The sequence below is a fragment of the Cydia strobilella genome, chromosome 14 (genome assembly GCF_947568885.1).
Source record: "Cydia strobilella chromosome 14, ilCydStro3.1, whole genome shotgun sequence".
Lineage (NCBI taxonomy): Eukaryota > Metazoa > Arthropoda > Insecta > Lepidoptera > Tortricidae > Cydia > Cydia strobilella.
This window is the reverse complement of record NC_086054.1, coordinates 9018741-9044068: the sequence shown is the minus strand read 5'-3', so window position 1 is coordinate 9044068 and position 25328 is coordinate 9018741. Positions and strand designations below refer to the sequence as shown.

Here is a 25328-nt window from a genome sequence, read left to right as displayed (position 1 = left end):
AAAGTAATGGTACGTACCATTCAATTCCTTACATTTTACATAAACGCAATATTTCACCGTCAAAATCGCAACTTTATTGTTTTCCATACTTCAAGACGGCTTTTCAGTGATCGTGACGTTACGACTTGCCGTTTTGTTAGAGGCGTCTCGTGGGTAGTGGGTACCTAGAGCAAAATTTTTGTCCGTCCATTTCTGACTTGTATTACTTTATAATGTAATGGGTTCCATATCAGACATTTGATCCTTAATACAAACCTGATCGACTGTTACCATTAGTATAAAATAAAATTGTCATCTAGCCTATTCAAGGCGCCTGATTAGAAACATAATATAACTATCAACTTCATTAGTGATCGCGTGAATAGCTTTTGTCAGGCGCTATGATTAGTATGATGTGACAAACTATTATACGTACCAACTAACTACTCTAACTAGGTAGTAACCCGGTTGCAGTGGAGTTCGTCTAGTGAGGAACAAATATTTTATTTATATTTATATGGTGGAATTGCGCTTATTACAGAATAGACGAATGACTAAATATGTCGAAACCTTATAATTTATTTAATGTAATCGTTTCATGACATTTCAATTTTTTTTTTTATATTTATAATTCAATGAAAACATGCTTGAAATTATGTTCACTTAATAGAAACGTATTGACTTGCATATGCCTTTTAAATGTATTATTAATTTTATAATTGTAATAAAGTAATCATAATTGTATTGTTCTTCTAATTGTAAATAATTTTTTAATATGACGATGTACAATTACTACAAATAAAATATATTCTATTCTACTTGTATTTACCAAATTTTATCGAAATCTTACGAAAGAAAAAACAACAACAAAATAAAAATTGGTCCATTTCTTGTATTAGTGCGGCGGTTTTCGGTCTAGAAGTCTTCTGGAAATCGATTTTCGCTCATGTCGTCGCAGACATGGACATATTTGGTATCACTGCATTCAGTGTGATGTCCTGAACTGAACACAAATATATGAGATGACAAGCGCGAAAGTGGTGGTGGTAGTTGCTGAGACGTTAAAAGTCGGCAGTACAAAGTTTTTTACTTTTTTTTAAATCATACCATGTGGGTTATCAAATGAAAGGGCTTTGTGAGTAGATCACAAATATATAACATAGGTACTGTAACATTTTTACTACTTCGTCTAACAAGTTATAAGAAAACGTTCAAAAAATTCACAATCCACAGTTGACTTTGAACTGCTCTAAATTGAAAATGACTGTCTACTGTACTGTCTACTCGCAGTCTGATTTATGCGCTAGTTGTGTTACGGCTGGAGTGGATCAAGGGTGGAAAGGACGGTGGAATGAAGACTTACTTTGTATGAAATTTTACCTTAATGACCCGTTTTTAGGGTTCCGCACCCAAAGGGTAAAAACGGGACCCTATTACTAAGACTCCGCTGTACGTCCGTCTGTCTGTCTGTCCGTCTGTCACCAGGCTGTATCTCATAAACCGTGATAGCTAGACAATTGAAATGTTTACACATGATGACTGTATTTCTTAACAATTGCATAATATAAATAATATTATATATCTTATCGTTCTCAAACAGTTGGGTCCTTTACACCACTTTCTACCAGTTAAAGAGTCAAACTAAGGACATTAGTCTCTCCTAATTTCACAAAGCCGTATCTTACCCGAGAGCACATTGTAATACCAACCTTGCCACATACTAATATGTATCAAATTTCATATAACGAAGGGGACAGAGTTATGAAGTTCTGGAGAAAAGCAGCCAATTATAGAACGCGTGCAAAATGCAGCACGGCACTAACGCAAGTTATACTCGATATAACAAAATCGAATTCGTTTCAGTCTATTGCTTGTTTTCTAAGGGCAATACTTGCAAAATAGGGTACGAAACGGGCAATGTATGTTAGAAGTCGCCTACACCGAATGTTTTTTGGTAGAAGGATGCTTATAAAGAGTCCTTTCTATTCAATTACCGTGCGTTCGGATTCTTATACGATATTATGTTCTCTTGAATGCAAATTTTTTTTATCCGAATAAGTACTCAACTTCGCACCAAGAAAACAATAACAACGAATCACCGAACTGCTTTACCGGTTTAGATAAGTTTCAGCCGTATAAATAAAGATATAAAATTCTAAAGAATAATGTTTCACGGAGCCGATGTGCAGGCGTTGACGGCAGCGCCATCTTTCTTCCCTTGTTTTAATAATTCTTCCTTTGTTCTAAGTTAGAATCTTGAGCGTAGCGAGGGACCCAAAAACACGAGATGTAAAATAACTTTTCCCCTCACTAGCTCGGAAAGCCGTCTTTTATCCTTTAAAACAAGCGGGGAAAAACGCATTTTATCCACTAGTGGGGAAAGTAATTTGACCTTGGATGGAGCGTGTTTAAGTAACTTGACAGATAACAAAACGTAAAACGCTCATAATAATAATTCGTTCGATATTAATTATCATTAAATAAATGGTTTGAGAATTTAATAAAAAATACCTGATTTAGCTTTATTTAATGATTTTAAGTCATAAACCTTAAAATTCCATAATAAACGTTTGTTTTTTAATAATTATGTTAAATATAATTCTGAACGCACAAGTTAAGTCGATGCAATTTCAAAACGCATCATTGACATTTCATACGTCAGAAATGTCAACATTGTCAACAAAAATTTTACTTAAAAACTTTTCACGTAAAAGTACAGAATTTCCGAGTTTTTTGTTATAATATCGTAAAAAAAATGAGTGATTCCAGTTGATGAAGATGATCTAACGCCTGTGGATGAGGGGAAAAGTTTTGTGTTACACACGGGTGCAAATGTATTTTACTTCTCGTGTGTTAAAACACTCGCGGGTAAAATACAACTTTGCACCCTTGTATAACAAATAACTATTGCTCTCGTATTGCACATATAATTTTTCACCTCAGTAGTGAGAACATATTAAAGGTTAAAATGTATTTCGAATTTGTAATAGACCCCGAAGTATGAGGTGGCAGTTCATGGCCTTCGCTAAATTAAAAAGCTACTTTGTTTCACTCCCTGGAGTGACGAAAGTCGCACTTTCGAACTCTGACTCGTAGTACTGATGATGATGAAACTACATTCCTACATAAAACAGTTTTTTAAGAGTAACTACGGTTCTTGGAAGTATGCTGTCTACTCTTTTAGATGTAATTAATGGATCACATAGATACGTTGTAAATACAGATTAGCACTCTGATAATAAGTTCGATAATAACCTAATTAATCATATAGGATGTAGGTAGTGTACTTTAATAAAAATACATACCTAATTAAGTTTGTTCGTGATGATAGAATCACAGACGTAATACCATTGTGCTATATGCGTTCATTTTACGCGCCCGAATTAAAGAATCAATTTTACTTAATTTCATAATTTTGTGTAAGGACATTCCAACTGAAATAAATAGTAAACTCTACTCCGAGTATTGGTTGATATTAGTTTAGTGTTATTATTCTTTCCAGCCACTTAGGATACCATTGCGACAATGTGCCTATACTACTATATAGCATGATTATAAGTGGATTTGCCAATAGGCTAATAACGTTTTTTTTTTTTTTTTTTTTTTTTATACCACGTCGGTGGCAATCAAGCATACGGCCCGCCTGATGGTAAGCAGTTACCGTAGCCTATGAACGCCTGCAACACCAGAGATATTACACGCGCGTTGCCGACCCTTTAAAAACCTGTACACTCCTTTTTTGAAGAACCCCATACTGTAGCCCCTCGGGAAAACCTCGGCAGGGAGCTCATTCCACAGCCGAAGCGTACGCGGGAGGAAATTCCTCTTAAACCGCACAGTACGCGACCATTTAGGTGCTAGGGTGTGAGGATGAACACCCTGCCGATGGCGAGCGGTGCGGTGATAGAAAGCGGCCGTTGGCATCATGTCAAACAATTCTTCAGAGCACAGCCCATTGTACAAGCGGTAGAACACACACAAGGAGGCGAAGTCTCTCCTTAGACTTAAAGGTTCGATACCGCTTGTGAGTTTGGGATCGTCGACGATTCGTACAGCGCGCCTTTGGACTGAGTCGAAGGGTCCAAGCTGGCATCCAGGTGCTCCTGCCCAAAGGTGACAGCAGTACTCCATATGGGGTCTGACTTGCGATTTATATAGCAGCAGTCTTTGCCCCGGAGTAAAGTATCGCCGTGCTTTATTGAGCACACCGAGTTTTTTGGATGCCAGATCAGCCTTCCCTTCCAGGTGGCTACGGAATTGGACGTCACTGGAGATGTCGACACCGAGGATCCCAATACTCCCTGACATGGTAAGGGCTGTGCCTTCGAACTGTGGGACCACAGTAAATGGGGTTTTCTTAGCGGTAAACGCGCAAACTTGTGTCTTGGTGGGGTTGAATCGCACTAAATTGTCCCGGCCCCACACCGAAACTCTGGATAGAGTGCCCTCAATATCCGACACAAGCTTTTCACGACTCTCTAGCACCACGGAACGAGGGATGTTGGCACGGCCTGCGTAATAGGCATCCCCAGTACTGTCGTCTGCATAGCAATGAATGTCGTCGATAGACAACATGTCATTGATGTGCAGCAAAAACAGCGTTGGGGATAGCACAGAGCCTTGCGGAACGCCAGCGTTAATGTCCATGCTATTGGAGCAGCTTCCGTCTACTACGGCTCGTATGCGTCTGCCAGACAAAAAGCTAGCGATCCATTTGCATAGTCCCTCCGGCAATCCATAAGATGGTAACTTCGACAGGAGACCCCGATGCCAGACCCGATCGAACGCCTTCGCTATATCTAGGCTAACTGCCAATGCCTCACCTTGACTCTCAATGGCCGAAGCCCAGCGGTGAGTGAGATACACTAGAAGATCACCAGTCGAGCGACCGTGGCGAAAACCATACTGACGGTCGCTGATCAGGTCGTGTTCTTCTAGGTATCTCAGGAGCTTTGCGTTGATTATACGCTCCATGACCTTAGAGAGAAGGGAGGTAATAGCGATAGGCCTGTAATTCGATGGGTCCGATCTGTCGCCCTTTTTAGGCACAGGGTGCACAAGGGCCGTCTTCCACGAAGATGGAACATGCCGTTTGTTGCTAGAGAGTGTGAAGAGACGCGCCAACACGGAACATAACTCAGGAGCACACTGCTTAAGCACAAGTGCTGGAATGCCGTCTGGCCCGCTCGACTTATGAACGTTTAGGGATAGCAACTCCCGCCGAATATCCCTCTGCGTGAATGAGATTTCGGGCATGGAGTATGCACACCGCGGGATGGTGGGCGGCACGGCGCTACCGTCGTCGTTCAAGGTCGAGTTCGAGGCAAAAAGAGTACCAAGAAGATCGGCTTTCTCTTTTGCACTGTGGGCCAGATCACCATCAGCTTTTCGCAGAGGTGGTAAAGACGACTGACAAAAATTTCCCTCGGCAGCTTTGGCGAGCGACCAGAACGCGCGACTCCCAGAGGGATAGCCCGCTAGCTTGTCGCCAATTCTGCCGACGAAATCGTATTTAGCCCTGGCAATGGCTTTTTTACTGGACCTCGAGGCAGCGTTTAAGTCGCGTTTCACATCAGAAACGTTCGGATCCTTATTAGCTACGGCCTTGGTCCAAGCCCTGTAAGCGGCTTGCTTGCGAACTGTAGCCTCTTTACAAGGCCGATTAAACCAAGGTCGTCGCTTTGCTCCCGCTGCTATTACCGTGTTGGGAATGAAACAATCCATTCCCAGCAGTATGGTCTCGGCAACATTGGCTGCGCAGGAGTCAGGATCTTCTGATGTGAAGCAGAGCTGCCTCCATGGGTACGAAGCGTAGAATTCACGCAGTCCGTCCCAATCTGCTGATTTATATTGCCACACGCGTCGCGAGCTAGTTGGCCGTGGTGGATCGGGCCGCGCGCAAGGCGCCTGTGTCCGGACGAGGCAGTGATCGGACGAACCGAGAGGTGCATTCACTGAGATGGAATATCCGTCCGGACGTGTAGTCAGCAGGAGGTCCAGTAAAGAGCTAGTATGATCCTCGATGTCTGGTATTCTCGTGGGAGAATGTACCAGTTGCGAGAATCCATAGGCCAGAGAAAATTCGTGAGCAGACCTCCCCGCGTGGTCGGTGGACCGGGAACCAAGCCACTCAACGTGGTGGGCATTAAAGTCCCCTAAAATCACCAGCTCTGCGGAAGGGTACTGCTCTAGAAGTTTGTCAGTCGTCGATTGCAGGTGCTCGAAGAGCCGGGTTGTCTCCGTGTTTCCGCTATGAGACCTGTACAGGCACGCGTAGACACGAGTGTGGCCGCTGTAGTCCACACGCACCCACAGAACTGACAGGTTACGTTACAACTATTACCACAAAAATGCATGATAATATAATATATGCATGCTGGTGATACTTATCCATATTCACCTTTTGGACGGCAATGACATATATATAAACACTGTAGGTTCAACGCCAAAGACCAATTAATCGGTCATAGACCACAGAGCAACATAGACCTACGTGCATATGCATAAAGTTCAATTTCAGTTTTGCCACTTCGGTGTCGTGGCGTCTGGATGACAGCTTTCAGTTGTGACACGGCGTCGAAAAGGTTAACTGGGTCACCATAGCAACAATTCACTAGTAAAAGATATCTACACAATTATCACTTGATAAAAACAGTATCAGGAATCTGGACCAAATTAATATCGCTAATCGCTAAAATATCATTATAATCCGAAAACCGTTAATCCGAACGAGCTGCATTGGAATACCGATAAATTAACGTACTTACGTTTAGAATCTTCATTCATTGAAGTAATATCGTGCGCTCATTCGTGCAGAGAACACGGTTTTGAATTGTATTCTATTTTTGAATTTTGAAACTCGAATTTGTAACGATGCCTTGCGGAGGTTGTGGTGATAGTGAGTATCTGTTTTTGTATAATGTTGTATTTAACATAATTATTAAGTCAGTTGCACCAAACCGTCTATCACCGTAAGTGCCCGCAAAATTTTATTTTATGGGAAGTTTCATAGATCTCTGCTGCGTGACGTTGATCAGTCTGGTAATAACTGTGGTTGGTGCAAGGATTATATCTAATTTATATTTGACAAACTGTTCTTTACATTTTCTAGTTTGATTTTTGCGTTGGGAAACATTAATGACTACAATTACACAGAGTCGCGTGAACGCTTTTATCTCTAGCTATACCTATATAACTACCTATTTTGATTTAGATAAAACCTTGTTTGGTTCGATCCAATGTGTCTTAGTCATCAAACTTAATGTAACTTTTCGTTTAGCTTTTTTATAAAACACATTATACAGTGTGTAATCTAATACGGGCGAATCTCTTAACGGTGGTTAGTATAGGACATAACAAATGTAATTAGATAACTTAGAATTACAATTAAAATTTTATCCATACAAAATAATTCACCCCGCAATGTAATACACCATACAAGTTTCGAGATACGAGCGTTTTAAAGTAACTGTCAACGCTTGTTGGCAGTTACTATTAAAAAGCTCGTATCTCGTAATGTCATGTCATCTTATGTTTCTTAATGTTTGCAGTACATTGCTGTTCGGTAAATTAAAAAAATAATAACTACGGGGTCATAATTAAGTGTAAATTAAAAAAAACTTCTTAATTAATGATTAGACGAATAATAGTTATTTGTTATACAAGGGTGAAAAGTTGTATTTTACTCGCGAGTGTTTCAACACACGAGAAGTAAAATACATTTGCGCCCGTGTGTAACACAAAACTTTTCACCTCACTATAGCGAGGAAAGTGCAACATCTACAGGCGTGAGATCATCTTCATCACTGGAATCACTCATTTCTTTACGATATTATACCAGAAAACTCTGGAAGCTGTGTATTTTACGCAAGTCGGTGAGAAAAGGTTTTAAGTAAAAAAATTGTTGACAATGTTGACATTTCTGATGTATGAAATGTCAACGATGCGTTTTGAAATTTAGGTACATCGACTCAACTTGTGCATTCAGAATTATATTTAACATCATTATAAAAAACTAACGTTTTTTATGGAATTTTAAGGTTTATGACTTAAAATCATTAAATAAAGCTAAATTTGGTATTTTTTATTAGATTCTCAAACCATTTATTTAATGATAATTAATATGGAACGAACCATTATCATGAGCGTTTTACGTTTTGTTATCTGTCAAGCTACTTAAACACGCTCCATCCAAGGTCAAATTACTTTCCCCACTAGTGGATAAAACGCGTTATTCCCCGCTTGTATTAAAGGATAAACGACAACTTTCCGAGCTAGTGAGGGGAAAATTCTATATCTGGTTCAATTTATTGCCCGTATTATACTCTGATTTGTAATTAGATTCCAAAAAACTAACCTCACTTTTTCTCTTTTCCGTATGTTTTAAGAAACGAAAGCTAAAAGGATACATCTATTTTAAATGCTAGAGTATGCAAAAGAGAAATTTGAGTTAACTTCTTTACATATTTTTCATTATTACGAAAGAAAAAGGATCTGAGTGAGGTTAGTTTTTCGGAATCTAATTCAAAATCGGAGTATAGATTTACACACTGTATAGTTGAACTTTAATTATTTTAGGCTCTGACCCTTGTTAATGTTTGATAAATATTGAAGGCTTTTTAACAGCCAATGCAATAACTGTAAACAAAATTGAAATTTATTTAAATTCGAATTTAATTGGTTGTTGTTGAAATTCTATCCAACTGCTAGTGACGGAAATTATTATAGGATTTAATCATTCATTAAACCAATATGTAAATCCATAATATTGTCTTCGGTTACCGCGATAGTTACTCATGATGTAAAACTATGAAAACGGATTATATCGCGGAGTGTCGACGGAATCTGCCATCTTTTGTTTAAAAAGTACAGTCCAGTACTATGGCAAGCAAGATAGTCCAGTGTACGCCTTTTTCTGGACCTTTCTAAAGCGTTCGATCTGGTTTCGTACGACATCTTGTGGAGCAAGATGTCGTCCGGGACCGGTCTACCGGCAGAGCTACTAGCGGTCTTTGAATACTGGTACAACAATCAAATCAACTGTGCGATGGGCAGGCGTACACTCAGACGAATACGTGCTGGATTGTGGAGTGAGGCAAGGGGGGGTAACCTCCCCGACCCTATTTAATATATATATGGACGGGCTGATTGAGGAACTCAGTGGCACCAAGGTTGGCTGTTACATTGGCGGTACTTGCCTCAACAACATAAGTTACGCTGATGATATGGTGCTACTGGCTCCCTCAATCAGAGCGCTCAGATAGCTCCTAAGAATATGTGAGCATTATGCGGAGAGGCATGGGCTTAGGTATAACACTACAAAAAGTGAACTCCTCGTCTTCAGGGCAGGTAACAAGAAACTGGAGGAAGTTCCTAGGGTTGAGTTAAATGGTGCCGCCCTGAGGAGAGTAGAGCGATTTAAATACCTGGGCCACTGGCTCGCCGAAAACCTTAATGACGATCCTGATTTGGAGCGAGAGCGCAGGGCGTTGACGGTCAGATGCAATATGCTGGCGCGCAGGTTTGCCAAGTGTAGCAATGACGTAAAGGTTAAACTTTTTAAAGCTTATTGTCAGTCCTTTTATGCTTGCAACCTGTGGGCCAGCTTCACGCAGCGATCGTACAATGCCCTGCGCGTGCAATATAATAATGCGTTTAGGATACTGATGGGTCTGCCTCGGCACTGCAGTGCGTCGGGGATGTTCGCCGATGCCCGTACGGATGACTTTAACGCTATTTTATACGTAAAAGAGCGGCATCCCTATTGCATAGATTGCAGGGTGGCACCAACGGTCTGCTAAGCGCATTTGTCGTCAGAGTGGACTGCCCACTGATGAGGCGTTGGAACCAATTACATGAGCCCAGCGCATCATCGAAATAATTAGTTTTAAGTAGTTTTAATTAGTTTTTTAGGTATTTATTGTTTTACTACATAGTGTACAGACTAACATAGATATAGGTAGCATATTATATTTTTTTGTACTAACACTATATGGGTTCTGTTCTGTGCCTGAAATAAATATTTTCAATTCAATTCAATTCAATTCAATATTGAATTTATAATGCATCCCGACGTTTCGAACCCCACAGTTCGTGGTCAACGTCGGGATGTATTAAAAATTCAATATAGGTATCCGACTGATGGCAACAGGGGCCCATTTCTCGACGTGTATAAGGCCAGGATTACACTTGTAAGTTTTACTTACGTAAGTAGGAACACAGCTATACTACAGAATGAGATATGAATATCGTTATCTCATTCTAGCAAATAGCTTTGTCCCTACTTACGTAAGTAAAACTTACAAGTGTAATCCTGGCCTTAGGCTAATATGTGTTGTCATGGCAACTCATACGATTTGACAGTTCGTGGACTAATAATATTAGTCTAATATCATTCGAGAAATGGGCCCCAGAAGGTGCAGTGATAAAATGAACAAGTACCTGGTAACTCCTAGGTAGGTAGTCCGTACTCGTAATTAAAGTGTGTGTTGCATATATTCTCGGGTTTGTTTCAACAATGGCTTGTTAAACAATTCCATGTTTCTGGAACCAACGTTGTTTAGTTTGAAATGTTTGATTTCACGGCCTTATCGCATATTACGCCGTGTACAGTTGACTATAATAGTTTTTTTAATATGCCCTATATGATACATACAGATTGGAGGGTTAGATCTCTAAATGGACTCTTGATAAATTTACTACTTTCTAAGTTTCTAGGGGCAGATTTTTATTTTGTTGTCGATTTTTTTTCGTCAGATTTCCATAAAATTTGGTGGATAGATAGAGTTCCCAATTCTGTACATAGTTAATAAGCGCTATTTCACCGTATATCCTAAAAAAAACCACTGAGTTACGAAAACGCATGGTAGTTTCGTTACTAATTTCTTGTCCCAAATTCGGATTTAGTGTTTATTCCACCCAAAATGAGGTGCTGTTGAAACCAGAAATTTTTTATCCAAATCCAACGGGAAAAAAATCGATAACAAAATAGGTAAACATCGCCCCATAGACAATTCATTGTTTAACTGTGTGTGTGTTTTCCAGATTGCAAGTGCAGCGCGAACCAGTGCGGCTCGGCGTGCAAATGCGACTCAAGCTGCAGCTGCGCCTGCAAGCGTCCGGCTGCGGAGGCTACCACGCCTAAAAAGTAGATCGACGACCGGCCACGACTTACCTTTATAATCTACTTCTATTAAGTACTATTTAACTGGCTCAGTGACTCATAAAGGATTTTGGTAAAAGAGAACGCCATTCTGCCCTATTCTGCGCCACTTTACGCCAGTTAGGTACTCCGAGGGCGGACAGGTCTTTTAGGGCTTCGTCACCACTCCAGCGGTATCTGGGACGCCCAGACGGACGTATTCCACCCGGGTGCCTCACATACGCTGTTCTCACAGCTCGATCCTCTCTCACCGTTTTAATCAGAAGTAGATAAAGAATACCTTCGTCAGTCACACTCAAAGTTAACCATTTTTTATAAGTATTTGGATGGCTACAGTTCCTAATATCACTATAGTAGTAGTAGTGACAGCTGACGCTCACGAGCATTCATGATACATCTCCCTTGACTACTTTACGAGTTTTCGCCTGAGGTGAACCTTATTGCAATGACTTGAAGATTGGCCAGAAATGTCTGCTGCTGTCAGAACACTGGCGATACCTCTAAAATAACCAAATTCTGGAATTTGAAAAACAATCTTTTTTTTTTCTTATAAAGCCGTGGCCTTTACTTTATATTTGAATTTGAAGTATTCTTTTTGTTATGTGAATTTTCGGATAACATTTGTTTTACACAATAATGTGTAAGTAAGTATCTATTCTAAATAATTATTCAGGCATAATAAGCAAATAAATATATTTACAAATTATAAATGTTGCATTATTTGTGTTTTTTTCAACTCCACACGGAAAAAGAGGGGTGATTGCGTATTATTTATTCATTTTCAGGCACATATTTGACTTACAGTAAATACCAAACGCCAGAACGTGGGAAAAATGAGTACCTATAAACACAGGAAAATTTGGGAAAATTAATATATTTAATATTATAATATATTAACGTTAGAATTATACAAAGGGAAGAACTTTAGCTGACGCGGAGTTCAGGGCTCATATTTTCTTTATAGAAAGTACTCATTAAAAGGAATCTCCCCGCCAAGTCTTATGGTGCGAAACCCTATAGTTTTCGAGAAAAAAAATGTTTAAGTTCCCATACAACTATCCTTCAACACGGCTGTTTTCTAGTAATAGTTTGTGTTAAGTGATGCAATTGAATGTATGTTGTGTATGGACTGTACCTATAGATTAATTACCCAAACTTTTTGTTCCCCAATAGCTTTTGTTCCATTCGCGTTTTTCCCCATTCTGCTTTTTAACCAGGCGTTTATTTTTTCAATAGTTAATTTAATCACACGCGTATGTCCCAGTCGCATTTTTCCCCGAAGAGTAATATTTCCGAGAACAAGCCCCTCTTACCCTGGGCCGACGGAGCCCCGCTACGCGGGGCTCCTATTTCTGGGCAGGTTGCCCTTCGGGCATCTGAAGCTACCTAACGAACCTAACCTACCTATCTATCGACTTCGTATAGCTCATCTATGTTCTAGGTCTATGGGTAGGAACGTATTTAGTTTTGACACTTTTGACAACTGAATGCGCCAGAGCCGTGTTAAAGGAAATTTGTATAGTAACTTTAACATTTTTTTTCTCGAAAACTATGAGGTTTAAGACCACCACACCATAAGACTTGGTGGGAAGATTCCTTATGGTGAGTACTTTCTATAACAAAAATATGAGCCCTGAACTCCGCGTCAGCTAAAGTGCAGTTGAGCCGAAAAAAGAAACAATACAAGAACAACATTCTGAATAATACACACACATCACACTGCACATCATATTCATCATAATCATACTGGGGATGCGGAAAAACTTACCACAATATATTTTCACTGGTTCTGGTTCTGGTTTGCTCCTTGTGGAACGTCCACTGAACGGCGGCACAAGGATCCGTTTTGGCTTTCTTTAATATTCTTATTATTTTTCCATGCAATATCGCGATCGTATTTGGTGAATTTTCTTTATTGACATGTGTCATGCACACTTCTTTTTCCGCCTTGCCGTATGTTTTTGGAAACCCGACAAGGAGGTCTGAATAGATACTTAATAAAAAGGTTTTTATATGTGGCGCAAACACGTACAATTTTATAAAAACTTAAATATAAGTACATATGTCTACATTACATACATACACACATACGTCTGATATTAAATATTAGGCTGGTTACATTGGTAGAAGAGCCGGCAGTAAAGTTTCGAACCAACGTGATACCGCGATGAGATGCACAATGGTTTCCCATAAAACTGATGCTAAGTCCGAATTTGATAGTCTGCCACGGCGGAACTAGCCGAAAGTACAAAAAAAATAGCCACTTCCGGTGCGAAAAAGGGGGGGTCATTTAACCCATCTGATACTGCAATAAAAGCTATGGCATCAGTTAGAAATTTACTGGTAGATACAGAAAAGCGAAATCTGCCAGTATGATTCCTGCCGGAAGTGCTTGGCATACGCTCTCAAAGGTGACCATCGGGACCCCTAAATTAACCCATCTGATACCAGCATGAAACCAATTCCAGTCGGTAGATATGAACCTTCTCTTCAGGAATATATAAGTCTGCCAGGGCGCTTTCAGCCGAAACACCTTGACATACGAGATTATGTGAGCAACATCCGTGGAACCCGTATTTTGGAATTGTACAGATTACAGACATTTTAATTATTGCAGGCTCATGATTTATTACCTAATGCTTATATTTGTATATTTTTATGCCATTAATAACATATATTTCAAATTTATTAATATACACAATATAATTTGGGCATTAATTTAATACCTGCTTACGGCTTTGTACTTCTTTGTTTGCCTTATAAAGGTGCTAACAAATTAGCTACCGATATCTTTACAGTTGATAGTACTCGGCTCCTGAAGTATATGTAAGTATGAAACATTATAGGTTTTATGATGTTATTTTGAGAAAATTGGAAAACAAATTTCCTTTGTAAAAAAACTCTGTTAATGAGATAATTAAATGATACCTCATTGAACAGATTCTAAAACCTCTTTTAAATATAAAACTTAACTGGCCACTTCACGTTGATAAATCAAATGACACGTTGACAATGACATTTAAGACACACAAGCAGTTAAATACATGATGATTCTTTTTTAGATAGAATTATAGTATATTTATTTTGTTCGGTAAATAAAATAAAAATTATGTGAAATTTTCTTAATTTCTATTAAAAGTTAATTGTTCTAGTGTAAAGTACCATCTCGTAAAATTTCTGTAGCTAATTTGTTAGCACCTTATATATAAATAATAAAATAATTTCAAATTCCCCATCATTCTTTATTTACCAAAATGAACAAAATTATTATTATTACATACTTATTGTAAACGGGTGTGAAAAGACAGGATTTTCAACGTCAAGGACGTTTTTTACCATTAATCCAAATATGAACATTTTACATCATTTTTAGGGTTCCGTACCCAAAGGGTAAAAACGGGACCCTATTACTAAGACTCCGCTGTCCGTCTGTCCGTTTGTCCGTCTGTCCGTCCGTCTGTCCGTTTGTCCGTCTGTCACCAGGCTGTATCTCTCATGAACCGTGATAGCTAGACAGTTGAAATTTTCACAGATGATGTATTTCTGATGCCTGTTGTATATTATATAAATATTTAAATGGGGGCTCCCATACAACAAAAGTGATTTTTTGCTGTTTTTTTCCGTAATGGTACGGAACCCTTCGTGCGCGAGTCCGACTCGCACTTGGCCGGTTTTTTATTTGAGTCCCTTGTTAGTTTTTCAATTGTGCACTTGTGAAATCAATTTTTACCCGCCTAATTCAGAGAAAATCAAAGAAAACCAGCAATTTGCTCGATAACCATCCTTAAAACGGGGTCGATCGATATACATAAGAAAAGAAAGAAAGGGGTGAATAGAATTATTTAGTTTTAGTTGTCATAGACATCGAATTTATTAACTAGTATTTGCCAACAACAAACAATAAATGCAATTGAAGAAAACATATACATATATGTAATATATCTCACTTTCACGATTTTTACACATTATTCTTCGAGACCACGGGGACAACGCCGTACTCGATACGTCGGAGGTAAATCTTAAAACTTAAATACGCGATTAAGTCCCGTTTCCAATTTACATTTGAAATAGACAAGGGAGGGGTAAAATTAAATGGGGAGAAAATACATTTTATACGATTTGCAGACGACATCGCGGCGTTTGCAGAAACTTCAGCTCAACTAGAACATCTAATGTCTACTGTAGGTTATAGGTTTACCTGTCTTTTAGGAAACTAAATATTTTCTTTTATGCCGTTTAGTACAGCTTTGATGTCTACCGTTCTCCAATTCTCCCTCAATTGCTCATAGGTTAACTGGAAGAGATCCCTGAAAGGGATAAGTTCGCCTTTGTACAAATGATGCGTTTTTCTCTTGTTTTATATGTTTGTTTTTGTACAATAAAGAGTTTTACTACTACTACTATTACTAATGTTAACAATGGACACAGTATTTAACTAATTAGGCTTAAAGATAAACATAAAGAAAACTAAGACCCTTCCAACTTCAAAATGCAAAACTAATCATGCTCCAATAGTTCTCAACAACATCCCAATTCAGCAGGTTGAAAGTTTTAAATATTTAGGTAGCTTAATTACCAGGGACTCCAGGTGCACACCAGACATCGTTGCAAGGATTGATATATGGCAAAAAAAGCTTTCAACCACAAGAAACAATTATTGAAATCCCGTTTATCATGTAAAAGCAAGAAGCTACTGATTAAGGTGTACATCTGGAGTATAGCCCTTTATGGAAGTGAAAAGTTCATCACACAAATATATGCCCTTATCGGAATTCGAACCCAAGACAGTCGACTTTGCAGGCAGTAAGTAGGCCAGACCGGTCGTCAATAAATTAGTTATCTCAATTTGTAGTATTATAAAACAACATCCTGAATGTTAAACTACGTCATTTTTTGCGTCAACGTCAAGAAATGTACGGGAGAGGTGGGCATGACGGGATACTTAATGTTTCAAGTCCAATAAAACTGAAAATGCTATTCTTTTTAAGTTTATGTTATTTTTAATTTTATCTTTGGTAATCAGTCTTTCATAATCAACACTTACTAGGAACTCTCTTGTTAGATAATTAAATTAAAAATAAATTAAAATGGCCGAAAGTGCCTTCTCTCCATTTTGCCCCTAGGTATGGTAAGATGGGGAACCCCTACGGGACAAGATAAGAATGATTCATAGAAATATTATATTTAGGGCCTAAACAAAACTTCAATTTTTGGCTATTGGGTCCATCGTCTGATAACTTCTCACGAACTGTTTTACTTTTATTTCTTAAGTCGTCTGAGGGACAGAAAATGTGTTTACAGCTAACATGTACCCCATCTTCCCTTTATAACAGCATCCACCGCTTTTTTCTTGGCCTCTAACCACTCTCCTCTATTTGACTTTCTTTTATACTTTTTCACCGTTCTACAAGAGAAGAATAAATAAATTCAAATCCGCAATTCTTCATCAGTTTATCACTTTAAAACTACGACCGTCAAGATGTACCCCATCTTGCCCCATGTGCCTAATGAAATGCGAAAGTTTTTTGTTAAAAAAAAACCGTACTTGAAACCAAATAAGTCCTTAGCTGTTGGCGTGATTGCTGGGCCACAGGAATAAATTAATAGTATATATGTGCTGGTGATAATAAGGAAACAAACGCAAACCAAATAAACACAAAAACCGGCCAAGTGCCAGTCGGACTCGCGCACGTAAGGTTCCGTACCATAATACCATTACGCAAAAAACGGCAAAAAAGTCACGTTCGTTGTATGGGAACCCCACTTAAATATTTATTTTATTATGTTTTTAGAATTATTTAGAATCATTTATTCATCAATTGTGCATTACAGGTAATGAATACAGGTGTTATAAACAATTAGTTATAGTTAGTTATAACGGCAACAGAAATACATCATCTGTGAAAATTTCATCTGTCTAGCTATCACGGTTGATGAGATACAGCCTGGTGACAGACGGACAGACAGACAGAAAGCGGAGTCTTAGTTATAGGGTCCCGTTTTTACCCTTTGGGTACGGAACCCTAAAAATAACAAGGAATATGGCAAAAACAGTTTTTTTGCAAATAAATAATTAACGACACCATTTGTCTAGCCGGTCACTGTGCGAACTGATTGCTATGATGGCGACGCATCGTCATGCGTTAACGGGATTCTGATGGTTGGTCAGTCGTGTCGCCATATACGAGTAAAGCCGCTACCCCGTCTCGTCTTGCCCCTCTCTCCCCTACATAAGATAGTGATTAGATACACCAAATAGGTGAAAAAACGCCTCAAGCGTAAAAGAAACCACCAAAAATCATTTTATGTCGCATTACAAGCCTGATTTAGCTCTGAATACTAATACCCCCTTATTCGTAAAACTTTACGAGCCTGAATTAGTTAAATTATGTTTTATCCTTTTCTTACAAATACATAAGTCAAAATGACAGACAAAGACAAACGATTCATATAGCTAATTCAATGACTATTAATCACATTATTTAATTTATTTTAACTTAATTTATTATAAATATGTGTTATTAATAACGTAATAATATACAAATATAAGCATAGAGTAATAAATTAATACGCCTGCAGTATTTGAAATGTCCGTAATATGTACAATTCCAAAATACGGGTTATACGGGTACCACGGATGTTGCGCCACATAATCTCGTATGTCAAGGTGTTTCGGCTGAAAGCGCCCTGGCAGACTTATATATTCCTGAAGAGAAGGTTCATATCTACCGACTGGAATTGGTTTCATGCTGCGGGCTTAGCATGGTAGCGTGACAAGGCCGTGATAGGGCGAAATCGTGATAGTTATCCACATCTGACAGCGGTAGATGACAGAATGACAGCGGTAGACGACAGAATGACAGCGGTAGACGACAGAATGACAGCGGTAGACGACAGAATGACAGCGGTAGACGACAGAATGACAGCGGTAGATGACAGAATGACAGCGGTAGATGACAGGAGCTTGACAGACGACAATTTGCATAACATAGTCGTTGCCGTCGTTGATAATTTGACACATTGTCCCATTTTGACAGTTCAACTTCGTTAATTCTATCTACGTGCTTCTTAGGTGACGATAAGCCTTGTCGTGAAAGCAAAATTATTGAATAAACCAATTTTAAGGTATAAATTACGGGTAAATATCAGTTTTTCTATGATATTGAGTTATTAGTTACAATGTTCCGCTGTATATATATATTGTCAATTTTTTCTTTGCAGGAAAGTCAAATTTTATTATTCCTACTCGCGGATGCTGTTAAAGAAAAAGAGCGTCTAAAAATCTCGTGCATAGCTTTATCAAGACACTCTTACAACCCGTCTGATATGCCAGACGAAGAATTTCGGGCATTTCGCATATTTACAGTTATGTGCCGAACTTAACGCCGAGCCTCAAAAGTCAAAACGGTGATGGATTACTAAAACACCTAAAGGTAAAGCTATAAAATTGCAGTGTTTCTCGTAAAGTTTACATGTCTGTCAAACAAACCTCTCGATAACAATGCTCCTAAACTCTTAAATACTACCTCACATTATAAATGTAAAAGTTAGTATGATAAGATATCTGTTGCACAATCTCTTACTTATGCTATTAACCTAGGTTAGGTTACATTACTAAGCTACTTTTTACCTCAACATTCAAATCCTAACCTAAGGGGGAAAATCTACTTGAAAAACTTACATCTAGGTAGATACTTTTTTGTTTTAGGTTCTAACAGGTGTAATAACACCTGCTAGCTGATGGCAACTAGTCCATTGGTCAGACTACTGTGAGCCAGTAGCTATTGAAGCAATTTGTAATAGCTGTAAATAGAAGGTAGGTTCTTTTGAGTACCGAATTAAGTACTAGACATAAAAAAAACTGTAACGCTCCACTAGGTCTGTCTTAGTAGGTAACTTTTACTCTTTTGAATAAGTATGAGTGTGGCTGTATTGTGCAATGAGATAGGTACCTATTATTTGATAGTTAGGTACCTCTGAGATACATAATCTGGGAATGCAATATTAGGTTTAAATAAGGCACCCAGTTCTAATCTAATCTGCGCCTTGTTTACAGACATAAAGACAAATGATTGTTCCCGGCGATTAGTTAGTATATCTTGGGTGCAAATATACTGTTCTCATGTGAAAATATTTCCTCCGTTGCTGCCACATGAACCTACTTTTACTTATTTCCTTCTATTTCTTCCAGAAAACTTCTCTTGGATCAAGGGAGAAATTAAGGAAGGCGCTCCTCAAGGACTTCCTAAGCATCATGCACAAAACCGGCTGTTACTAAGAGTGTGCGCTTGCGAGTTGCTAGCGAGCTTAATAAATACATACTTATGTCGCCTATGTTTTACTATCACACGAATACCTACCTAAACTATTTACCTATGTTTCTATACAAGTAGAGACTAGTAAACATTCAAGACGGACAATCTTCATACAAAACAGCATTCCCCGCAACTTTAATGGACTCGACATAGGTGAATAGGTTTCGCTTATTCCTATTTTTTATTTTAGCTTTATACGTAATAAATCTGTCACTGTTAGGTACTTAGTACCTCTATTATAGCTGACTCATAGCGCGGTCCCGATACTTTAGCACTGAATTATCTCTGTTAGTGCTGAGACAAAACAAGCCTCTATAACTGAAATAACCTCAAGTCTCATCTCTATAAATGGAACCCTCTGTAAATGAGACAGAAATTTACTTATACCTGGCTGAGACCCTGGGTAGGTGGAATAATAATAATAAAATTCTTTATTGTGCACTACAAAGAAAAATACATGTTACAAACAAAGACAGGACATAATGTTTTAATGTTTATTTGGGCACAAACGGTACATGTTTCTTATAACTAGTTTCTTATAAGTGAGAAATATTGCCCCCCCTTGATGAGATGAGTATAGGCTAAAGGTGTGGCGCCATCTATTCGAGTATAACTTTTTCTTGCTTTCCGAGGCACATTTTTTCCTTATACTATTTATCTTGCTTATACGGAGTTACATAATTATGTCTTTGCTATAAGTAACTTAAATTCCATTTACAACAATGACAATTCTCGCGGCGTTGTCAGTCTTCTATGTTTACTAATGTAAACTCTGATACAGATATGTAACAATGTCGGATTGTCGGCTCTGTGCTGCTGGAGAGAATATTATAAATGAGTAAATAATACAACCATTGCCAAGAAAATAAACGAAGTTTATTTACACAAACCTATTAAGTAAATGTAGATAGATAGACAAATCATTTATTCTTTTGCCACAATACACACATATAAAAGAAACAAAAGAAAAATATAAAAACAAAAAAACCCGTAGGATTGCTGTGTGCGTTGCAGCAAAACAAAATTGCTGTGCCCTTACAGGGTCTGTATTCTTGTAATTTGTGATACTATGAGCAATAAATATGTTTGAGTTTGAAAAGGGTTCCAAATTATTGTTATAATTATTAGCTTCTTGACATATTATAAAAATGTTAAATTAAATTAGATATGCAGGCATTATAATTGGTACAAGCAATAGATTATAATATACGTATAAGTAGGTAACAAAGATAGATATAACTCCGTAATAGATGAATACAGTCTAAGGAAAAAAAGTGCTTCGAAAATCAAGAAAATTTGATTCTCGTTCAGAGGGCGCTACTAGCTTTGGCCTACTGTCGTATAGATGGCGTTGACGGTTTCGTTTGTCATTAAAACAATTTTAACGCATATCAGTGAAAGAACATGGGTCAAAATCATAATAATAATTAATGCAAATAAGAAAACTCATTTATCCATATTTAAATACATTTTATCGTATTTTTATAAATCTTCATTTTTAGTTTTAAAGTGTGTCGATAGATGGCAGTGAATTTACTGTGGTTACAAGATTTACTATGACAGTACCGCTCTAGTGTAGGCACAGACCTAGAATGTTTATGCTTAAGTGTAGGTAATGAGGGCTACCGCGTTTAATTCCGCCGCTAGGGGAGCGAGTGTAGATGGAGGTCTTTCAAAATGTCCAATGCAAAGAAGTTTTAGGGGCTTCAAGCTTTTTTATCGGGAATTTACTTAACTCCTTCCTTATTCATAATTGTGGTAAATGTTTGTTCGTCTTTGATTAATCATGGTAAACATGATATAGCTCAATAAATGTTAGTGGTTTATAAAAACTGCCAACTAAAATATATGCAAAATTAAACAAGTTGAAAAAATGGCACATTTAGACGTTAAAATACCTTTGTGTATATTAGAACGTATTGATTTTATAAAAATAAGCATAGAAGAATTTACATCTACAGTGGCGCCAACTGGTGAGCACAAAAACTTTAGCCCTCTGTAGGTACCTCATAAGTACTAACATTATGTGCCCTACCCGGGTGTCAATGTACTGACTACATTTTACTAACATCTTCTGTAATGCACATGACTTTTAATGTTAAATAAATGAAATGAAATAAGGATTTTGTTCAAACTGATATTTTTGATACAAGTTTTTATTGCCGATTCTTTTAACAGGCAAGGAGGACTATCGTTTTTTTGCTCACCAGTTGGCGCCTCTGTTCTTCTTCTTCTTTTAAAATTATGGCTTCAGCCCAGTGGGACTATTTCGCCAGTATCAAGGTATTAAGAGGTTTAAAAACGACAAAAATTGTACGGTTGTACAAGACAGTGTACGGTGATTTGTTAGCTCTTGTAAATCGATAGCTAGACTTTACAAGAAGCACGTGGACTACCGGCCGTTGACTCCAAGATGGTGGTTAAACCATTTACTGCACACTACCACATTAGTTTACTGTATAATAAGCTATCGATATTACACTTTAAACAATATTAATGAGCAAAAAACAAAGTAATTAATCACGATGCTAACTATCAAGATGGCGCTCGAACCGGAAGTCCGGCGCCTCTGTTGATGGTGGTCCAAAACACTAAAGAACAGCTGTCAGTCATTGAAGTGACATTTGACATTTCGAACTATGGAAAAGACCACCATCTACACTAGCGCCCCTAGCGGCGAATTCATACGCGTTAGCCCTCACTAATACTTATCAAGACAATTCTAACAAATCCAGACACAAATTAGGTTGCGTTATTTTATCTCCTTCTATGACCTCCTATATGACCACTTCCTGCGTCCATCATCAGATATTCGATCGTACTGCAGGGAAAAGGTACCCTACGTTCATACAAATTTAAATTTGTATGCAGGGGGGTGCCTTTTCTCTGCAGCTGACTGTACCATAATATTCCGTTATCACCCAACTTATATAATGTATTATGTTATCACCCAACTTAAAGAATGTATGTGAAGTTTTAGCTCAATCGAATACAGGGAAGTGTGGTCGTATTGATTTTATAAAAATAAGCATAGAAGAATTTACATCTACAGTGGCGCCAACTGGTGAGCACAAAAACTGTACCCCTTTGTAGGTACCTCACAAGTACTAACATTATGTGCCCTACCCGGGTGTCAATGTACTGACTACATTTTACTAACATCTTCTGTAATGCACATGACTTTTAATGTTAAATAAATGAAATGAAATAAGGATTTTGTTAAAACTGATATTTTTGATACAAGTTTTTATTGCCGATTCTTTTAACAGGCAAAGAGGACTATCGTTTTTTTGCTCACCAGTTGGCGCCTCTGTTGATGGTGGTCCAAAACACTAAAGAACAGTTGTCAGTCATTAAAGTGACAAGTGACATTTGACATTTCGAACTATGGAAAAGACCACCATCTACACTAGCGCCCCTAGCGGCGAATTCATACGCGTTAGCCCTCACTAATACCAATAGATGGATACAGTCTAAGGAAAAAACGTGCCTCGAAAATCAAGACAATTTGATTCTCGTTCAGAGGGCGCTACTAGTTTTGGCCTACAGTCGTATAGATGGCGTTGACGGTTTCGTTTATTATTTAACAATTTTAACGTATATCAGTGAAAGAACATGGGTCAAAATCATAAAAATAATTAATGCAAATAAAAAAAATCATTTATCTATATATCTAAATACATTTTATCGTATTTTTATAAATCTTCATTTTTAGTTTTAAAGTATGTCGACAGATGGCAGTGAATTTACTGGGGTTACAAAATTTAATATGACAGTACCGCTCTAGTATAAGTAACTCTATGCTAATACTTATCAAGACAATTCTAACAAATCCAGACACAAATTCGGTTGCGTTATTTTATCTCCTTCTATGACCTCCTATATGACCACTTCCTGCGTCCATCATCAGATATTCGATGGTACTGCAGGGAAAAGGTACCCCACGTTCATGCAAATTTAAATTTGTATGCAGGGGGTGCCTTTTCTCTGCAGCTGACTGTACCATAATATTGCGTTATCACCCAACTCATATAATGTATTATGTTATCACCCAACTTAAAGAGTGTATGTGAAGTTTTAGCTCAACCGACTACAGGGAAGTGTGGTCTAATTTATCTTGCAGGACTTGATACATACATTGCAACGTTGCAACTTAAGTTTGTAAAAAAAAATCCTTTACACTGTAATAGATTCACCTACATATGTTTTACAAATAAACACTGACTATTGACTATTCGAAATGCATGGACATGCCACTTGCTGAGAGGTTTGTTCCAGGCGGAATGTAAGAACTTTTCTTCTTTCGTTCGATAGCAAAATTTTATGACTATCCCTTTTCTAAATAAGTCTTCCATGTCCTCGATAATTTGAGTGTCCTCTAATATGTTATGACTGAAACAGAAACAAAATAGATTAGATGAGGTCATGAGTTGTATAGGTATAGTGGTGCAGGCTAGTATGGCGGTTCATTGGCAAATTATGAGAAAATAATGTCACTTTTAGAAAGCTCTCGTTTTTAAGTCAGGGGGATTTTTTTTGTTTCTCAGTATTCAGCAACATCTACCTGTAAGAAATGATCTTAACACACACACACACACACACACACACACACACACACAATGTGCTAATACCCATACTTAACTTTTTTTTTAAGCAGAAACATATGCGAGTGTTACTCCAGATTTTTAAATTAAAGGAAAAATGGAATAATTTACACCTCCGGCAGGACTCGAACCTGCGACCATTGGAACATCGGTCCAATCGCTTCTGCCAACTGAGCCACGGAGCCCTACATAATTTATGGCACAAAGTGTTATGGTCTTTTTTGTCAATAAACTTGGATTCTTGCATACAAAACCAGGTTCTAGAATATAGGTACAGACAGGGTAAGAAAAAAATGTTTTTGAAGTTTTGAGTGAGGTCGACGGGTTTCAAAGTTTTTAATATTTGTTAGAATCCTTATGCACTTTTTCTATAGTGTGAGTAAATGTATGAATAATTACGTAGTTTTTAACAAGCAGAAACGTCTGCGATCGATGCTATTAAGCTTAGAATAAATTTAAAAGTGGAAAAATTACTGCCTTGGGTGAGACTTGAACTCACGGCCTCTGGATCTATACTCCAGCGCTCTGCCAATTGAGCCACCAAGACCTCATCCATAGTCAGCAAATCTTCCCACTATATGGGTCTAGGGGACCCTAGCGATATCTACCGTAAGAGTGTTACACTTCTTAAACGGCCACTGGAGTTCCAAGTAATATTGGAAGTTCACGTTCAGTTAGTGATAGTTTAACAAACTTACATACATACATATAATCACGCCTATTTCCCGGAGGGGTAGGCAGAGACCACGGATTTCCACTTGTTACGATCCTGACATACCTCTTTCGCTACCTTCACTTTCATAACGTTCCTCATACACGCTCGCCGGTTTAGGGTGCTCTACCTGGTCTTTCTTCAGGATTTCCCCGATCTGATCAGAAAAAGTCCGCCGAGGTCTGCCCCTTCCCAACTCCCGTTTCTACCTCTCCCTTATACACTCTCTTTGTTAGCCTTTTTCCACTCATTCTTTCCACGTGTCTAAACAGGGAGTATATATATATATATTTCGCTAGCATTTTCTTCTGCGCCTAAGCATCGTCATCGACTGAAAAACAAATTCATGATAAAGTCAGTTATTGATTATTGGTCAAACAATCTACACGAACTATAACTTTTTCTATAAATAAATTATTGTTCTTTAGAGAAACTTACATTATCGGTGGCATTTTCTTTAGTTTTCACATTAAATCAGTATATATTTTTTTCTAGTCAGTTGTATTTTCTTCAGACGCGCACGCGTGCTTGTCAATGTCAATATTGTCAATTGTCAA

At 38.1% G+C, this 25328-nt stretch overlaps 2 long non-coding RNA genes and 2 other non-coding genes across 4 annotated transcripts; 2 read left to right on the top strand and 2 right to left on the bottom strand.

The window, feature by feature from the left end:
* Positions 1-6707: 6707 nt before the first annotated feature.
* Positions 6708-11063, top strand: LOC134747368 (uncharacterized). The gene is made up of 2 exons (XR_010128326.1): positions 6708-6877; positions 11023-11063. It is a non-coding gene; the product is annotated as an uncharacterized LOC134747368 (long non-coding RNA).
* Positions 11064-18059: 6996 nt separating this feature from the next.
* Positions 18060-19459, top strand: LOC134747367 (uncharacterized). Its single transcript, XR_010128325.1, has 3 exons — positions 18060-18573; positions 18849-18956; positions 19332-19459. It is a non-coding gene; the product is annotated as an uncharacterized LOC134747367 (long non-coding RNA).
* A 4710-nt stretch (positions 19460-24169) lies between these two features.
* Positions 24170-24244, bottom strand: Trnai-gau (transfer RNA isoleucine (anticodon GAU)). Its single transcript has one exon. It is a non-coding gene; the product is annotated as a tRNA-Ile (tRNA).
* Positions 24245-24533: 289 nt separating this feature from the next.
* Positions 24534-24606, bottom strand: Trnay-aua (transfer RNA tyrosine (anticodon AUA)). The gene has a single exon. It is a non-coding gene; the product is annotated as a tRNA-Tyr (tRNA).
* Positions 24607-25328: the final 722 nt, after the last annotated feature.